The sequence below is a fragment of the Leptonychotes weddellii genome, chromosome 4 (assembly GCF_054177405.1).
Source record: "Leptonychotes weddellii isolate Sample4059 chromosome 4, ASM5417740v2, whole genome shotgun sequence".
Lineage (NCBI taxonomy): Eukaryota > Metazoa > Chordata > Mammalia > Carnivora > Phocidae > Leptonychotes > Leptonychotes weddellii.
Genome location: NC_138372.1, coordinates 160,256,607 through 160,277,206, shown reverse-complemented (window position 1 = coordinate 160,277,206; position 20,600 = coordinate 160,256,607). Strand labels below are relative to the sequence as shown.

The 20,600-nt window shown below is 39.2% G+C and overlaps 1 long non-coding RNA gene across 1 annotated transcript; it reads left to right on the top strand.

Annotated features, from left to right (window-relative positions):
• The first annotated feature begins 3,455 nt into the window (after positions 1-3,455).
• Positions 3,456-19,363, top strand: LOC145721159 (uncharacterized). Its single transcript, XR_014144624.1, has 3 exons — positions 3,456-4,780; positions 18,113-18,248; positions 18,882-19,363. It is a non-coding gene; the product is annotated as an uncharacterized LOC145721159 (long non-coding RNA).
• The last annotated feature ends 1,237 nt before the right edge of the window (positions 19,364-20,600 follow it).

The following is a 20,600-nucleotide window of genomic DNA, read 5'->3' as shown; positions in this document are numbered from 1 at the left end:
TAAAGAAGATGTGGTCCATATATACAATGGAATATTACTCAGCCATCAGAAAAGATGAATACCCAACTTTTACATCAACATGGATGGGACTGGAGGAGATTATGCTAAGTGAAATAAGTCAAGCAGAGAAAGTCAATTATCATATGGTTTCACTTATTTGTGGAACATAAGGAATAACATGGAGGACATTAGGAGAAGGGAGGGAAAAATGGGCGGGGGGAATTGGAGGGAGAGATGAACCATGAGAGACTATGGACCTGAGAAACAAACAGGGTTTTAGAGGGGAGGGGGGAGGGGGGATTGGTTAGCCCGGTGATGGGTATTAAGGAGGGCACGTACTGCCTGGAGCACTGGGTGTTATATGAAAACAATGGATCGTGGATCACTACATCAAAAACTAATGATGTATTGTATGGTGACTAACATAACATAATAAAATTAAAAAAAAAAAAAAAGATGTGTGCGAAATCATTTTAAAAGACCAAGAAGCCATGATGAAAGATCTAGAAAATGTCTGTATCCAACTTGTTTCAAGAGCCTTCAAGGTTTGACCCTCACTTTAAATAAACTAAAATAATAGATGGTACATAATATTTATATAGGGGCAACATAACATTCCAATTAATAGAGGCAACCTGAATGAGAAAGCCTGGGTCTAAATCAAATTATTAACCAATAAATAGATTTTAGTCAGTTTGTCTTTAAATAGGATATTTAAGATATCTATGCATTATGTTTTCTGATTTCCTCCTTTTTACTAACTTTTTGATTATCCAGCCAACTATGATCCTGGTAGTGTCGGACAAGAAGATCTCTACTATAGAAGTTTTGTCCTTTCAGCCATAAGCCCATCTCTCTTTCAACTTTACAGTAACAGTCCTTTCCTACCTTCTTTTGGATGTGTTTCTGGATGTCTCTCTTCTCTTTTATTATCAGGCAGACAGGTCACTTCTAAGCTCCGGGGGACAGTTTTTTTCAAAGAGTATACAAATTTCTTCCATTAAGACACTCTCTAATCCACCATTATTTTGTTTTACTTTTTTCATTTTCTCTCTATCAGCCTTTCTGTGTCATGTAAGCTTGTGATTGGGAAAGACTGCTAGCAATCTTTAGCAATCAAAAATCAGAAACATAGAGATATGAATGTTTCGGTGAACAACCATTGCAAAATCAAACAGACAACAAAGCAGGATGGTAAACACAGTGCTAGGAAAACGATGGGCCTACGTTCAAACATGAGTAATGCAACTGATCAGATTTGTGACCTTGGATGAGTCATTACAATTCATGAACCTATGTTTCTTCATTTATAAATGGTCTTTGTCAGGCTGTGTAATAAACCTCCAAGGACCTTTCCAGAAAACTAACAAATGAACAAATAAACAAACCAACCTGTGGAAGGAGGTTCTTATCAACTATAAGTCACCATGATTTGTTCTATAGTAAAGTGATTTGTTCTACAGGAACTAAGTAACCTGATCACCACAGCCTGGATTTGAGGATGGCGTTTGAGTCAAGAACTAACTGGCAAATGTCCCACGTGGACAACTAGAAGGAAAATTCTACTAAACAGGGATACTTTTTCTTGGATGGTGACAAAGAGTCCAATTAGATCCTCTTTCTTGGGAATGACTGTAAGGCAGGAGAAGAATGAGGAGCAACTGAGCCACAAGAACAGCAGAATTTAGCGTTGATTTGGGGTTACCAGATCAATGGTGATTAATAATTAATATTATTAATTAATATATATTGTTGATAGTACAATTATTTTATATTTATAAATTTTAAATAGTTGTCAGTTTATATATTTAAATTTATAATATTATATTATTAATAATATAGTTAATTATTATTATTCTAATTTCCACGTAAGACGTGGTTCTTTAATCATTAGGATAGCTTCGCTTCAGTCCCTCCTCATGGAGCCTCAAAATAAGTTCTCATTGCCTAGGGTTTCCCAAGGGTGTCTCTGTCTCTTGCTCTGAAATTGCCCTCCCCCAAAATTGGCATGAGAATGAGATTATGTAAATGGGGACCTTGAGGCAACATAGAAAGTTCTGGGAGAATTAAAGGTAATTTCCACCAGGTATCACGCACAGATTAGGACAACGGTGGTCAATAAGTGTAGCTATTATTAATATAACTCTTTTTAAGGTAATATTTATGACACCTGAGGGAAACTGAAAAGTGTTGGTGAACTTTAGTTTCTTTGGGGGGAAAAAAAGCAGTTTTTCAACTGAAAATGAAACACTTCTCTGTTGGAAGAAGGTTAAGTCACCTCCAGGCATCTTCAGAAGACTCTGCCAAAGGAGACAGGCACCCATTGAGATTTTCCCCTCCCCTGTCTACTAGTTTTCTAGTGTGGGCATAATCAGATCACCCCGATCCATACTAGAAAGGCATGGCTCAAGTTTCAGCTCAAGGCATATCCTCAGTAAACATGAAAATTAACCTGGCAGAGGAGCTGACTTCCCTAGGAGTCTCTATGAGAACCAGTTGCCTTCTTCTTGGCCCCAGCAGAGAGTGAGAAGGAAGGAGCCAGTAGGAGGATGCAGAGCAGCTCAGTGGGTGGGCAGGCTGGAAGCCGGGAGCTAAGAGCTCAGTCACTTTAGAAGAACATCTTTTGCTGAATTGAGAACAGCCTTTGTGGGTGCTGGTTCTGACTCCTTTGCTTGCTTGGCACAATTTGTCCCTGGTGATATGGATGCCAAACTTGAAGCTTGTTGTTATTATAGGAAATTGAGGGTCGGCTTTATTGCATTGCTAGTTTCCAAGAAATAAATCCTTTTTTGGCAACTAAAGAATAGTGCTTCAACCAGAGTCTGGTTTAGGAATACTTGGAATCACTCTGCCTTATTAGTTTGTAACTCCACGCGTGTATTCTAACTCATTGTCCACTCCTTCCATTCGGCATCATCCACTGCACAGACACACAGACTTAGTACACACACCCAGAACAAATTCACACACACACACACACACACACTCTCTCTCTGTCTCTCTCTGTGTCTCTCTCTCACACACACACTCTCTCTCTGTTTTTTTTTTCTCTCTCTCTCTCCTCAAAGATTATAGAGGTAAATTTCTGATTGATGCATAGATACCCAGGGACAGATGTGCCAAATTTGACACATCTTCTAGTCCCAACAAATTTAACAGTTGTGATACCGGGCATGTTGCTTTTTCCTTGGAATCTAAAGGATTCTTCTAATAGCCAAACAAAGTCGTCACCTCTTCAGCATGTTTCCCTAGGATGGCATGAAAATCTAGGCAGCACAGAGTCCAGAGTCTGAGAACTTGACTCACCCTTGGCTATAGGCCAACTCTCATCCTAATACTGACTTGTCAAAATGGGACCTGAGACCAAAATCACCCAATCAACTGGCCACAGATCTCCTCCACCTCCTTGACTTTTCTTGGAGTCTGTATTTTCTTCAGGATGTGCAGACAGAAAGAATCCTTTTCCTTCTTATTCAAACTGGGCATAACAGCCGGGCAGATGGTGCTGGTGAGTTAACTAACAGCAGAACACAGAGTACAACTTGTTTTCAAAAACAAATGGCTCTTCTCGGAAGGTACAATCTAATAGGACTGACAGAAATCAAAGTCAAATTCAGGGAAATTGTTTTTTTAGCAGTCAGCAAGCAAGTTATTTCCCCAGAACTAGATTGCAAAGAATTTCGGGGCCCTATCCTCCTATTTCTCTTGGTACTAAAGCTGTGATGCCTCAGAAGAGGAAATAAATAGTAAATAACAATAATCAGTCCCAGCTTGTTTATATCACATGTCATTGTTTTCATAGTCCCCATGCCTGATCTCACAGAATCCTTTCAATCAAGGAGCCAAGAATCCATAGAATTTGTATTTGTTGTTCTGTTGAGAATAGCGAGGTTCCAAGATTTTCAGTGATTTGCCCAAGGTCAAAGAAATAGTAAGAACTATATACAAGATTCAGTCTTGTGGATTATTCAGTTATGCATGCAAGTATGCATATATGCTTCATTTATTATGCTTTGCACCAAGAGACCTTATAATGAATAAAACCATCCGAATCCCTGCTTTCACTGGGTTCACAATTTAGCAAATAGAGACAGGCAACTGAACAGATAATGGCCACAAAGTACAATAAAATGAGGACAGATTACAGAGGTGAGACGAAAGCATTAGGATCCTGTAATCTAATTTGAAGGTGGAGAAGGGGCTGAGTGGGGGAAAGAAATGGGTTCTTGCAAATCGCAACGCCTAAGCTGAGATCAGGAAAAGCAGAGGGAATTATTGTGGCAGAAGTTGGAAGTTGAGGAGGAGAGCAGAGAAGGAGGAAAAGTATTCCATGCTGGGGAGAGCAGGTTTGTGAAGAGCGGGGAATAAGTCAGATTACGGCAGGTTGGAGGACCAGAAGGGAGCATGGGGTTGGTAGAGCTAATTATGGGATGAAGTGAGCTGTTGGAGATGTGACACAGGAGGTAAACAGAGGCCAGAAAGTGTGTATCTCACGAGTGTCCTCAGTAAATGACTTTGAATTGTGCCTTAAGCTCTAGTGGAAACCATCGAAGGTTTTCCTGGAGTGTAACAGGTTGGAGAATGGCTCGTCGAGGGTGAAGACCAGAGGCTGCAAGTCCAGTTAGAACTTGCTGAAGTAGTCCAAGACTTGGATTTCAGTAATGGGAATTTGAGAGAACTGATGGATTCTTATGACATCTAGAAATTAAATCCAACAGAATTTGTGGAGTGATTGAATTTAGTGGATTGGAGTAAAAGAGATGGAATCAAGATGACTCAGGTATTTGTGGGGTTGTGTGGATGTTGAGGTGGTTGCCTTACTATTTTCTTTACCCATTCAGTGTCTGTGGGCTATCCTGGCTTCTCTTTTTGATTACTATAGATTCCCACCCCAGGGTCTGATGGCCAGGGTCACCAGGACATCATTCCAGTCAACCTTAAATTATTTGGGGATTAGATTTAAGAACAGAATACACAGAAGAAATGTACTTTCCCCTTGGAATATGCTTTTAGTATACATTGAGGAGATTCTGGTCACCTGTAAAAGTGTTAAGGTCCTTTTCCTTGCTGGTGCAATAACACCTCAGTCAACTACCAAATCCAGGGAACTGAAAGGCCACTCTGAATCCTTGACCTTGACTAAAAATAGATTTTTAAAATGTGGGGTGCCTGGGTGGCTCAGTCAGTTAAGTGTCCGACTCTTGATTTCTTCTCAGGTCATGATCTTAGGGTCGTGAGATTGAGCCCTATGTTGGGCTCTGTGCTCAGTGGGGAGTCTGCTTGAGATTCTGTCTCTCCCTTCCCCTCTGTCCTCCTTCCCTTCCCGCCCTCCACTCATGCGTGTGCACTCTCAAAATACATACATACATACATACAATGTCAGCACTAAGGAGGACTCCAAAACTTATCTGGTCTCATCCATTCACCCAAAGAGACAGACCTACACTGGTGAAGTGAATTTCTCAGCGTCACATGGAAAGTCAATGAAGCAATTGTCACTAAAACTCAGTTTTGCAAATTCTTGACCACTGTTGTTTTTCAATTAACACCATAGGATATTTATTATGTCTACTACGCACTATGGTCAGTGTTCACTGTACATACTCTCTAAAAGGTAAGGATTTTCCCAATCATATTGCAAAAGAGAAAACAGGTTTAGAAATCTAACAAATCTGACAGCCCAATGCTGCCCTAGCCTCCAGTCGAACTCCTAACTCCAAATTCCCTGTTCTTTCCCCCGGATCATGCTGCCCCTCCCAGGCTTCATACTTAAGGAAAGGTCTCTAATGAAAATGGAAGCAGATTAGAGCCCTACTCAGGGCACAATGTCCCTATAATGCCAAGGAGATACATTAACCCTTTCCTCTCAACCCTCCGACATGGAAACCTGACTACCTCTCAGATGTTGCTGGTGACCTGGGTATTTCTGACAAAATACCAAACCTTCTCCCTGAGACCTTATTGTCCCACCTAAGCTCCAGAGAGTGAAGGGATGACACAGCACAAATCTAAATTACCTGATATTTTTTAAATGATTATTATGAGAACCAGTTGTCATTTATTTTAATCTCTTCAGTTTATAGCCTTGCCTTTTGCGTCTTTATTGGAGAAAGCCTTTTTCTTAAGAGGAAATGTTACTTCGGCAGGTTTCTCTCTCTCTCCTTTTTTTTTTTTTTAAAATCCATATAGTCCAGCCTACCACAGTTTCCAATTTGAGAGCAGACTGGCTATGCCTGTGAACATTTGAGCGGCGCTGTGTGGCAGGCTGGCCACATGAGGCCCCGAGAGGCTTACAGCCATTTTTGGCACCACTTAATCCTGTGACGTATTAGGGCTTCCGCTCAGTGGCCATTACATTAGGAAAAAATTTACAGCTCATGATCAACAGCTGTTCCTCTAAATAAAACAATGTCGTTTATTCTTTTCCTTTTAGCATGCCAGAGTCCCATGCTGTGTGAGACCGAGACTTGCACTTGGCATTCTATGGAAACTACTTAATCTCTGAAAACACATGGGAAATTCAGTCATGTGTTCACTTGTTCATTTACGTGTTTGTTCATCTGTTCCTCATCCCACTTATCCTTGCATTCATTCACTCCCTCATTTGCTTGCTTTTCACTTATTCTTTTTAAAAATTGTATAAACTTTGCCATTTTAACATTTTTCAAGGGTACCATTTGGTGGCACTAATTTCATTCACACTGGTGAGTCACCACCGTCAGTAACTCTTTCTGAAATGTTTTCATCACCCCAAGCAGAAACTCCTGAACCATCATCTTTGCTTATTCTTTATGATCTTACTTTAGGGATATTTATTAGGGACCTAATTTGGCCAAAGTTCGATGTGATGCGGGGGGATGTAAACCTTAACTTTTTATGAATTGAGGTGAAGGAACTAAAACTCTGAGGGGAACAGAGTTCTGGGAGCCCGGAGCCTTCACCACCTTCAGACCCACTGTCCTCTGACAGTGCCTTGGGCTTCAGGTAGGACATTCCAGAGCAGGCAGGACAGGGCACAAACTCACCAGTCTGGTTTGGTCTTCTGATTTGGTTTTAGCACCTCACTTGGGTGCTCCCAGCACTGTGTTTTTCACTTTGCAATTCGGTCAAGTAGAGAAAGGGGCAATTATCAATAACTGATGGATAACCAAAGCGTCACCTTTATCAACAGCAACAAAACCAACAATGAAACCACCAGCTCTACCAGGATACTGCCCTCAATCTTATAAATCCCCAGCACCCGGGCTACTTTTAACATCTCTGTTTCTCAGTAAAACATCTTTGCAATCACCTTCTTGAATATAAACTGAAAATCTGACTCAGAAGCTAGGCTATCAAGGACCCCATGATGTCCTTGTGGTGTGTCCCACAGAATCATGGCAAAAAAAATGAGAAAAAAAATGGGCTACCTGAGAGTGGCTTTATGAAGGATGCAGTTATTCTAAGCGAAGTAGAGGAAATTCTTTTGGAGTCACAGGGAAATCATTACTCAAGACAGAGAGAAGATAGTATATCAAAGATTAAAACACTGGTTTTAGAGGCAAACAAATGACTGATTCACATCCTAGTACATTCCTAGATGTGGCTAATCACATGACTTCTCTGAGCTTCAATTTTTCTGTCTGTAAAAATCAGAGTGGTGGCCATTGATGATATGTTGTAAATGGATATGATAGTGAATGCAGAGCAAAATAATAGTGGCTCATATTTTTTTGAATAATTTCCATGTGCTATGTATTATTCTAAGCCCTTCACCTGTGTTGATTTATTTATCATGGCAACACCATGAGGTGGATATCAATATCACCCCCATTTTTTCAGATGAGGAAAAGTGCTACAGAGAGTCGAATTGCCAAAGACCATTCAGCTAGGAAGTGACAGAGCTGAATTCTGCCTCTAAAGTCTTAGTCATAAACATTACTACATCCCAAGAAGATTCAGCGAGTACAAAAGAGGTTAATGATATTCAAATAGAAAGTTAAAATTCATGAACTTAGATTTCCTCCTACTTTTCACTCCTATAACCTCCCTGTAATCTTGTTTCTTCTTTAGGTTCCTGCAAAAGTGTCTATTTCTCTTCCCTGGTTCCAAATCTAACCTCCCCAAAGTGAATTTAGGAAGGGCAGAGGCATTCAAATCACTCCACTTTTCAGATTTCTTCCGTGGTTCCCCCTCACACTCAGACTGTCCAGACACCTGACCATGCCACGCAAGGCTTTTAAGATCGGACACTAACGATTCCTTCAATCTCCGCTTTAAAACTAGTTCACCATCCGGCCACAGGACATACGTAAGGCCCCTTCGCATCTCCATCATACTCGTCCTTCTATTTGAAATAACTTCTCCCCTCTTACCTGATTCAACAAACCACTCATTCTTCAAAAGACAGATTGAGAGGGGCGCCTGGGTGGCTCAATTGGTTGGGCGACCGACTCTTGGTTTCTGCTCAGGTCATGATCTCAGGGTCATGAGATAGAGCCCCATAACAGGCCAGTGCTCAGCGGGGAGTCTGCTTGGGATTCTCTCCCTCTCCCTCTGCTCCCCCTGCTTGCTGCTCTCTCTCTCTCTAAAATAAATAAATAAATCTTAAAAAAAAGAGAGACTGAGCATCTTTTCTCCTTTGTCATCCTCTATGACTCCTCCTAAATCACATGTATACAAGCATACCTCGTTTCACTATGCTTCACTTTTTTGTGCTGCGCAGATGTTGAGTTTTTTTTTTTTTACGAATTGGAGGTTTGTGGCAACTCTGTGATGAGCAAGTCTACTGGTGCCATTTTTCCAACAGCATTTGCTCATTTTGTGTCCTGGTATCATAATTGGTAATTCTCTCAATATGTCAAACTTTTTCATCACTATTTGTTATGGAGATCTGTGATCAGTGATAACAAATCACTCAAAGCTCAGATGGTGGTTAGACTTTTTTAACCTTTATAAAGTATTTTTAAATTAAGGTATGTACATTGTTTTTTTGTAGACATAATGCTATTGCATACTTAATAGACTAGTATAATGTAAATATAACTTTATACGCACTGAGTAACCAAAAAATTCATTTGACTTGCTTTATTGGGATACTTGCTTTATTGAGGTGGTCTGGAACCAACCTCACAACGTCTCTGAGGTTTGCCTATATATGTGCCTTGCCTTCTAAAAATGTATTTTATACATTTCTCTAAAATGACACTTACCATACTCAGTTGCAAGTTATCTGTTTACAAATCTGATTTCCTGGAGGCGCCTGGGTGGCTCAGTCGTTAAGCGTCTGCCTTCGGCTCAGGTCATGATCCCAGGGTCCTGGGATCGAGCCCTCCATCGGGCTCCCTGCTCAGCAGGAAGCCTGCTTCTCCCTCTCCCACTCCCCCTGCTTGTGTTCCCTCTCTCACTGTCTCTCTCTCCATCAAATAAATAAATAAATAAATAAATAAATAAAATCTTTTAAAAAAATTACAAATCTGATTTCCCTTCTAACCTATAAGCACCTCATAATAAAGACTAGTGTTGTAGTTGTCTTTGTACCTTTTGGTTGGAAGCACTTACAAAGTGACTCAAATTCCCTTAAAAAAAAACAAACAAAAAAACCCCAAACACATATTTAACTGAAAAGTCCAGATATATAAATGGCTTCAGGTAGCGCTGGTTATAAATTTCCTTACAGTGTAATCAAAATTAGATTCCAGATTTTTTCTCTCCAGTTCCCACCTCCACTTGCCCTCTATCACATGTATTTTTCTGATGGCTCTTTCTTCATACATATAAAATAAATTCCAATAACTTCTAGGCTCACATCCAGGATTCTCAGGAAAAAATATCACCTCTTATGATCGATTTTAATTGGGTTGTGCTTTCAATCTATGAGGCCAGAAGAAGGAAGTATATACTAATTGGCCTAAACTTAAGTTACGTGGTCCAATTTTCAGAAAAATGTGGATTCCCTCCAGAACCATTGAGATAGGAGAGGGATTACAGTGATCCCAAGAAGGGTAAATTTGTGTTGAGCAGTATGTACACGCATGTGCACATGCACACACAGCATATTATTTTCTTAATTCCACTGTCAGTCATGCTCAGTAAATGACAATGGATAGAGGAATGTATGTGTGTCTGTGTGTATGTTTATGTATAGAGAATAGAGAGCAAAGTAGAAACCAATATGCCATTTTTTTTTCCCTAGTAAGAAGATACTACATCAGTCAGATTATGTTCTGTTATCCTTTTTTACTCATGGTTTGGCACTAAATGAGTAGTTCTAGATATGCTAATTAAATATACCATTTTTCTTCATGCTGAAGAATACTTGAAGACTGCTTTCCTTCTTCAGATGCAATTTATTATACTATATGATTCTCCCCATGAGTCATTGGAACTTGAGGTTATTATAATTTCATAAAAAATGAATAATTCAATGTTAACTTTTGGGGAAGGCTTTTATCTTTGGTTTCCATTTCTTTCCATCACCCCGTCTCACATTTACCACATTTCATATTTCAAAACTTCTTTCTTAACTAACATCTATTAGATGCCTTTAATAGTAGTCTGTACCTATATCATCTGTTGTCTAATCATCCCAATTCTTTGTTTGTTGTTTTTTCTTATTTAAAAAAATTTTTTAAGTAGGCTTCACGCCCAACATGGGGCTTGAACTCACGACCCTGAGATCAAGAGTCACATACTCTACTGGCTGAGCCAGCCAAGTGTCCCTAATCATCCCAGTTCTTTGAAATAGACAATCCAATTAACTCATTCATTTAGCCTACACATATTTTTAGGGAGTACTATACACTGCTAGGCACTAGAGGAGCAACAACAAACATGATATATTTCTTTGCCTTCAAGAAACTTACAATCTAGTGAGGGCGACAAACAAGAAAACAGGTAATGTCACTAGAGCGGCTTCCATTACTATGAGACCACATAGACAGCCAAGTATTCCAGTATACAGGGGTCATGGAAGACCTGTGGAAGAATTGAAACCTAATTTGATACTTTTCCTTATTTTACAAATTAGGAAGATGTATTTTTGAGAGGGTACAAGACATGTTCAAGGCTACCCAGCTACAGAGTGATAGAACCAAGAGACAAACTGCTTTTGCAACATCCCAACTATCCCTTGTATATTAAATATTAACCTTTGAATCTCAAGTTACTGTCTAAATAAAAATTACTTGAGAAAAAAAGTAACAATGAGCAAGGGTGGATATACCATACACAACAAAGATTCACCCCCAGCCCCAACATGGGCACTCCTTTAAGGATGAGTGGGATTTCACATGGTGAAGTAGACAGAGAATGTCACAAACAAAGGCAAAAGGCTGGCAGGGTAAGATATAGTCAGGGAACTCTGAGTCAACCTTTCCCTTAAGGAGTTTAATAAATATGAGGGTGGAAAATAGGTCTATGTTCAAAAGGCCAAACTTTGAAAGACCTCAAAGACTGCTAAGATGGCCACATGGAGCTTGGCAGGTTCTGAGGCATCATGAAGGTTTTCAAGGAGGTGAGTGGCACAATCTGCTTTGTATTCTAAGAAAAGAGCAAGCGGCAAGAGACGTAAAGATCAAGATCTGGACTGGTAGATAGAGAGCTGCTAGATTGTGTATAGAGAGATTATATACATACATATATAAATATATCTGGTTTCTCATTTTTTCTTCTACGATACTAAAAGTAATAATAACAACCTGATTAAGCATAAAGAAATGTTAAAATCTTAGAAGGTTTTAAGTAATCATCACTAATGATCATGTAGGCATAGATTTTTGATCCTGAAGTGGTTCTTAACTGTTTTATCTTTCCCTCCATATCCAAAAGTGTGATCATGTAAATACCTGGTAATAAGCAAAGTGATTTTAGTAATCACATATACACATTCCAATTTAATGATTGTGGATACAGTATATCTTAACATCTAATAGAAAAATATGACTGAAGCATTAACCAGTGATTGTACAGATATTAGCTTTGAAGAGCAAGCTAGCCACTGCCATGATAATCAGACACAGAGAGACTGCAGAATTGGTGCCTGAGTGACACACAAGTTTGGCAAAATTATGAATATGATGCTTAAATGTCTGAAATTTGGGAAGCAATGGTCCAGTCTAGCCTACCTAAATTTTACTTATGTGTCTTGCCTCATGATGCAGTGAGCAGCGAAGCTAGAATTGGAGAAAGAGGAGGCTTCCAGCTTCAAAGCTAATGTTCTTGAACCATCCTGTGCCCTTCAAATATTTCATTTAATGGCCGAGGAGAGGGAGCACCAGAACAAGGAGACCAAAATTGCCTGAGAGTGTTAATACAGAGAGACTCATAGAGACTGTAGAACGTCTGCACTTGTTTCTCATTCTCAGAAGACCGTCTTTAACCAGATAAACACCAAGTCATCTCAGTCATCTCTGTAGTAGAATCGAAGGGTTAATTGTAATAGATTCACTGAACTCACATCCAAATGCCTACGTCTTTCATATTCACGGTATTGAGCAGTATAAACATTTCTAAGAGTGTATAATTACTTTTTTACCCCACTACGGTGTGTTTAAATCTTTTTTTGTAGCTTGTTTTATATTCTGTTTCCTACTAAAGTTTTTAAAATTCAAGTTCTTTGTAGTCAGGAACCTTATTCTTAATCTTATTTTTATGTATTCTGTGGTTTAGGATAGGCTTTGAACCAATGGGCATTCAACCTACTATGCCCATTGGTTTGAATGAATGGGCATGCATTCATTCATTTATTCAACAAATATTTATTCCATTTCTGTTATATGCTATGTGCAGTCTAGCCTGTCTCTAGCTTATCAGCAATTTTGAATCACTGCAGTCCAAATAAATGAGATCTCATAGTGAAAAGATACATATTGAGGGCTAGAAAAATTTACTAACTCCACAAACAGAATGATAAATATCAAAATGTGGATAATATGGGAGTGTCTTATTCTGTTCTTTTTGCTTATTTTCCCCTAAGGATCCTATAATAAACACCTATTATTTTTATAATGAGGAAAAACAGACTTTATTGAAAAATACACTTTCTGGTTTAATTGTAGAGAGGGTTGGGCATTCATTTTACAAATGTAACATCCTTCTCCCTCTACCTTCTCCTGAAAACTGTCCTTTTAGCAAAAAGAACTCAAGGGCATGGACACAATTTTGTCCTTTTTATTTCTGGTTCCCACCTCATTCTAAGACTGGAAAATTTTTCATTCTTTTAAGAGAATATTTCATTCTTAAATTTAAGAGCATACTGCCATAGAAAGAGCCATTAGTCAGAAAGACCAGAGTTCAAAGTCATCTCTACCTTCACTAGTAATAACTTGGAGAAGTTACTGAATCCATTCGGTCCTAGTTTCCTTATGAGTATATATGGGGTCAATAATTCCTTCATGGTGGTTTGCAGAGGAGATTAAATGAGATAAAGTATGATCCAATGCTTGCCATATAATAGGAGTACTCCAGAAAATTGTTTCCTTTCTCTCTGCTTCCACACTGGTACCAGAAACCAAGGCCCAGACAAGATAAGATATTTTGTTAAGGTCAGTGGTCGAGTCAGGCTTGAACTTGTGCCTTCCATTACCCATCTTGCCCTCTGTCCCCTACGTCACACTTGTTTCCTAATGCAAGTCAGATATTAGAAGCATCACAGATGGCATTTCCACTTACTCTATGACTCATTGCTCATGTTTGTGGACAGTTAAAATAGCATTAAACAAAGTACTTACTCCTTGACATTCATTTCTTCAACAAATAATTAATGATCTCTAATTATGTAATACATACTTATTATGGAGAGGTAGATTTAACTGATAAATCAAACATCCTCTTACTGAGGAACTGATGGGGTTTCTTGGCCTATATTGTTGATGATGGATTTACTCTTTACCTGTGGCTGAGCTAAAGGGCATTTTCAGTCCTGTTAAACAATGACACAAAATGTCTCTGGCTCTCTCTACAAGAGTTCATAGGTATTTCCAGGAAGTTAGTCATAGCACTTGATTATGGGTAAGAGCATCTTAAAAAGACTACTTCCATCTTGGAATTTCATGTTTACTTCAACATTCTGGAATCTGCCCAAGCAAGGGGTTCTCTTTTCTTTGGCTCAGCCTCTTTTTTTTTTTTTTTTTTTAAGATTTTATTTATTTATTTGAGACAGAGAGAATGAGAGAGAGAGAGCACATGAGAGGGGGGAGGGTCAGAGGGAGAAGCAGGCTCCCCGCTGAGCAGGGAGCCCGATGCGGGACTCGATCCAGGGACTCCAGGATCATGACCTGAGCCGAAAGCAGTTGCTTAACCAACTGAGCCACCCAGGCACCCTTGGCTCAGCTTCTTGACTGCATAAAAGGAGATCCCCAATATCTTATATCAAACTTATCTTGAATTGTATAAGCAATGAGTAAAGGGAATGGAAAAGCATTTGAGAAAGAGATGACTAGAAAGAATCATAAGTAAACATGTATATGGAGAAAAAGATTTAACTTCCCAACCATTTGGAAAATGTATCTTGTGTTACTTAATATTCTGCCTACAGTGTAGATGGAAGAATAAAGGCAAATCATAAAAATATTATTTTGTAATCCAGGCCACTGGATTTACTTGTAGTCAGTACCAAATTACCACTGCATATTACTAGTCAGAATTCAACTCTTCCTTCTCCATCCTAGAAGAGAATTTTTTTGGGGGGGATGATATCATAGTGTTTAGAAATGAAGAGATTTATATTGCTTCTAGACACTTTCTAGACACCAGTACATTTTGTCTATCTAGGTTTCGGTTTCCCCAACTTTCAAATAGGAAAATAATGGGCTGTGCTATTTTACAAAGCATTGAGATGCCGTGAAGATCAACTAAGACAATGTACCTAAAAAAAGTTGGGAAACTGAGTTATGTGAACAGTAGCTACTATTATTATTACTATCTTTAATCACTTCTTTAAATCACTTTGTAATAGAATGCTTCATAATGGGAACCATTATGTGAGTCTTGGACCTCTCACTGGAGTTTAAGCTCCTTGAGTACAGAGCTTACTCATTTTTGGATCCTGCATCTTCTACTGGAGTTTGTACAAACTTCCTTTGTTTCCCTTCCAGATGCACAACCTATATAAGGGAATTCCTCTCTCCTTCCCTTCTTGGTAGGGGATGCTCATCAGGATGGCTGAGTGGGTATTTGGAAAGGCCTTGGGCTCACTCTTCACCAGGACTCGGCGATTTTAATTTTAGCCGCAAGCGTTGATGGAAAAGGTCACAGAGTTCAGGCTACTCTTCAGTGGAAATGAAACTGGAGAAGGGCATGAGGCCAAAAATAAGGCCCTTTCTAAGTAGTGTTTGGGGACATGGACTTCAGCACTTCAAGTACCCACTAGTCTTTTCTTTGCTCCAGGCCCTTCACAGGCCCCTACTCAAGCCTTCATAGGGGCCAGAGGGTCTACTATAGGAAAGCAGAGTTACCCTTTCCTAACAGCAAGCTCAGAAGAAAGGAATGCACTTCAAATAGCCTGGTTTGCTCAGTAACTACTCATGGGCCTCATAGTCCTTAGGGCCCTCCTCTATTTGCAATTGATATGCTTCAGGAAGCCAGCTGTTGGTAGCAAAGGGACAGTGAGTTTTGTTTAGAGGAAGACTTGTATGAAATGCTAGTAATTGGACCATCTCTGGAATGCTTCCTTGTCCCTGTGAGGAAAGAGTCCTGGGCCAGAGGAAGAAATAAAGTCTACATATTCTTATGTATAGTTCCGGAAACACTTCTGGGAATTCATTTGTTGAAATGACAGAGACTGTCATATCGGTCTCATTTTAAACAGTATAATTACTGCTAATAAAAATTGCTGACCTGTTACAGCTTGTAACTTAAAATAGTTACAAGTGTGAATGACATGAAGATTTATGATGCTACAAATCCTTTTTTTTCCCCCCTGGTCTCCCATGTCAAGGAGTATCCAAGAATCAGAATCTCCACCATGAATTTTCCAGAATACCTTGACATGTTTGCATGAGTTAGGAGTTCAATTTAGAAGCCATGACTCCAATACATTTGCAGTTTGGTAATATTTTGTTTTTCACTTATATTGTTCACGCACGGTACTGTGAATTTATGAGCTTGTCTGCTGCAGTTATTGACATTAGAGCAATTATACGCCATTAACCTCAACCAATAACCGGACCACACTGTGGTATGCACTATTCTAGCTGGTGCTCAGTAAAGGAGTGATGGAACACCAAATGAAAGCCTAAACTTCCTAACATAAGCCAAGGCCCTCTATGTTCTAGCTCAACCTAGATCCCCAGCTTTATCTTCTCTCCTTTCTCTGACCCCCCACTAGTCTATCAATATTGAACTTTTACTTATAGTTTTTCCACACACAAAGTATTCCATGCCTCCTTAACTTTATTGCTACCGTTCCTTTCACTTTCTCCACTTCTTCATCTGAGACTCCACTCCTTCTCAGAATTCAGTACTCCCTGATAATGGAAAGTCTCTCTGACAATCCCCTCCAACTGCAGTCTTATCAAACACTCATATCATTTCATACCACCCTGAACAAATCTCTAACATAGCATATTTCAAATGATATTGGACTTATGTCTTTTTTTCCATGTCTTTTTCTCCCACTATGAACTCCTAAAGCAGAGTCTGCTTACTATGCATTGAATCGTGTCCCCCCAAAAGATATGTTGAAGTCCTAACACTGGTACCTGTGAAGATGACCTTATTTGGAAGTAGGGTTTTCACAAATGCAATTAAGATGAGTTAAGATAAGCAGGTATAAATCCAGTATATAAATCCAATACAGCTAGTGTCCTTACAAGAGGAGGAGACACACAGGGAGAAGTGACAATGGTCATGTGATAAAGGAGGCAGAGATTGGAGAGATGCAGTCGTAAGCCAAGGAATACCAAAGATTGCCAACAACCACCAGAAGCTAGGAAGAGGCAAGGAAGCATTCTCCCCTAACACCTCCAGAGAGAAAAAGCCTTGTGGACGTCTTGATTTCAGGCTTCCAGCCTCCAGAGCTGTGAGAGAATAAATTTCTTTTTAAGCCACCTGGTTTCTGGTACTTTGTTATGGCAGCCTAGGAAACTAACAAAGCTTGTCTTATTTAATTTCATATTTAAAGTGTCAACATAATTCTTGTCACTTAGTAGACAGTCAAATGGTTGTTTAATTGCCATTTAAATGAATCTGAAAACACCTGGAATGTTCCACTGCTTTTCCCATCCTTTATTCAGCAGTCACCCAAGCCCCACCCAGCCAGAAGGCTTATGCGAGCTACTCTCACCTTTGGGAAACATTCTCTTGTCAACCCAGGCCTTCTTTCTCTGGATTCTGGCTTTTTTTTCAAGATTTCATTTATTTATTTATTTATTTATTTATTTATTTATTTATTTATTTATTTATTTATTTGAGAGAGAGAGAGAAAGAGGGAGCAGCAGAGGGAGAGGGAAAGGGACAAAACAGACTCCCTGCTGAGCATAGAGCCAGACACAGGGCTCAATCCCAGGACCCTGAGATCATGACCGGAACCGAGGTCAGACACTTAACTGACTGAGTCACCCAGGTGCCCCTTCTTTCTCTGGATTCTTAAACCATTTTACTACTTATATAATCTTAATCCTAGATATTTTAGTGTGCCATAATGTACAGCTTGGCTTCCCAGAAATTTCACATACTTGGAGGTCTGGAGGAAACTCTATCTTGGTTATCTAGCATCGCGTATGTATGAATCATTTCACATTCCATGTACAATATAACTACTTCCTGTATTGTCCACATTTTCTTTCTTTTTTTAAATAAAGATTTTATTTATTTGTCAGAGAGAGAGAGAGAGAGGGCACAAGCAGAGGGAGTGGCAGGCAGAGGGAGAAGCAGCTTCCCCGCTGAGCAAGGAGCCCGATGTGGGACTCGATCCCAGGATTCTAGGATCATGACCTGGGCTGAAGGCAGACACTTAATCTACTGAACCACCCAGGCATCCCGTCGTCCACGTTTTCAAATGGCAGTGAGAAAAATAAGACTCAGACTGATGACATAACTCACCCAAGACATCAGGATAGGAAGTGACAGAGCCTGGATTTGAACCAAGGCTTGTGTGATTCCAGATTGTGCTTTATCCATTTTTGTCTTTTAGTAAGACCTCAGAGTGGTAACCACAGACCAAAGTCTTCAATTGCCCATGCTGTCACCGAAGAAGAAATCTGACACTTTTGACCACCAACAGGAGCTGAGCATACAGATATGTGGGACATGAAGACTCTGCCAACCTAGTGAGCTGGAAACCAGAGCCAGCAGCAAACACACAGAGTCCTCTTGTAATCTCCTGTAATGAGGTCCAGTGTCTCCCAGCTTCCCATGGGATAGTTCACTCTGATCCAGTTGCCCAAAATAGCAATTTAACTTTTAGTGAGTGCAGGTTGGATTTCATTTGTAAATGGTAACAGAAAAGGATAATGCTGAAGAAGTCACCAATATATTGTCTCCCTCCTATTTCTAATCATTATAGTCTGACTACTCCTTCCCAACATATACAGGAGACATATGATTGGAAACGGAGACCTTCTTCATAAAAACCTAGAATTCCTAAACTGTAAAGAAAATATACAAATGTTGTCAATTTCTATCCTTCTAAAATAAGACCACATGCAGGAAAACATTTTGGTAAACTCCTAAGAGCTACATCATGAGCTGTTGTCATCGCTTTAGAAATATGCATATGGCATTTCTTCATGAATTTTATAAGCCAATACTGGTTCTCTTTCATTATCTAAATTTAATTTTTTAAATCTGTTTTTATTATGCCACTGTTAATTTTGTTAAAATAGTCTTAGTCAGCTTGTGCTGCTATGACAAAATACCCTAGACAGAAGTGGCTCAAGCCACAGATGTATATTTTTTCATAGTTCTGGAGGCCAGAAGTCCAAGAACAAGATGCTGATAGATCTGGTTCCTGGTGAGAATGCCTTCCTGATGTACAGACAGTCATCTTTTTGGTATATCCTCACATGGGAGAGGGAGAGTGAGCAAGTAAGTGCTGGTCCCTCTTTTTTGGCTCATAATGACACCAGTCCCATTATGGGGGTTCTGCCTTCATGACGTCATAAGTACCTTCCAAAGTCCCCAACTCCAAACATCATCACATTGAGGGTTAGGGCTTCCACCTATGAATTGGGAGTGGGTGGCACACATTCAGTTCCTACAAATAATAATGTGTTTTGAAACAATAGCCTTTGTTCACCTTACAAAATCCTAACTATTCTATAAATTAAAGAGCAGATAATGCAGAATGCTTTATTCTGAATAGTCACAAGGGCATGAAATGTTTGTTTTGTTGTTATAAAAAGCCTAAATATGTTTTTAAAATCAATGTGGTGAGAAACCTAGTTTTTATTCCTGGTCCCAGCACTTACCAACTGGGTGACTTTAAGTTACCTAACTTTTTTGAAGGGGCTGGCCAAATCTTGGACAATTTGCACATCAACATAAATGATGATACTAAAGTATTATATCTCCTTCAATAAAACAGGAATCCACTTGTCTTCATGTATCATAAGTGAATAAGTAAATGGAGAGGTAAGAAGGCTCTGTGTCAAAATATAGATGTGATGATGGAGTTAATCATTGGGCAATCATCATAGAAGAATTGATTTGGGTAAGAGACATTAGTGGATGCTAAAACTAAAGGATGGAAATGGGATGTGAAATGGGATTTTTGCATTGTCTCAAAGAATTTCCTTGTAATTGCAAAGGTGAGAAAAGTAACTGTAGAGAAGAGAAAACTGGCCAGTGCCAAGTGATCAAATTTCATACCACCAGTAATAGGAAAAATTGGTCTGATATGCCACGGGAGGGGGGCAGTGAGAACACAGAATTACTGCTGTGATATTCTGGCCCCAAATGCATAACCTGGGTCCAATCACAGGTAAACACTGGACCAACCATAGTGGAGAGGTATTTATTAAAAAGTTGGTCTGCAATATGCAAAAGTGTCAAGGTCATGAAAGTTGAAGTAAGACTGAGGAACAGATCCAGGTTAAAGGAGATTAGAGAAACATGGCAACTTTGTAGCAGCATGTGATATTGGATTTGATCCTTTTGCCGTAAAGAAGATTATTGGGACTATTAGTGAAACTTCAAGGGGGTCTCTGGGTAAATGGAGATACAACTATTCTCTGCATTAATCTTACAACATTATTTTTCAGATTTTAAATTATTTCCAATGAAAAGTAAAAACAAATGTGGGAAAAGATAAAATAACTTAAATTCTGGAAATAACTCCATGTTGTGATAGGAGGAAAACGAATTCTAAAGATTTTGAATTGAACATTAGATTTGATGTGAATTTGGAGAGACTCTGGTTACTATTGTTATTTTTCAGAATAGAGGAAGATATTTTTGTTCTTGATAGATTAATGCTAGTGTTTGAAGAAAAAAAAAATCTCAAAGATTCAAAATGGCCTATTGCTTTGATCTTTTAAATTGTGGTGTTATTCAGAAGAAGCTGGAAAGCAAATGAAATTTTATTCGATCACGCACATGGTACATTTAATTATAGGCATTATTTAGGGGATACATGAAAGCATTCTGTTGGTATCTTTTGTTTCTTCCATGATAAGAACAAG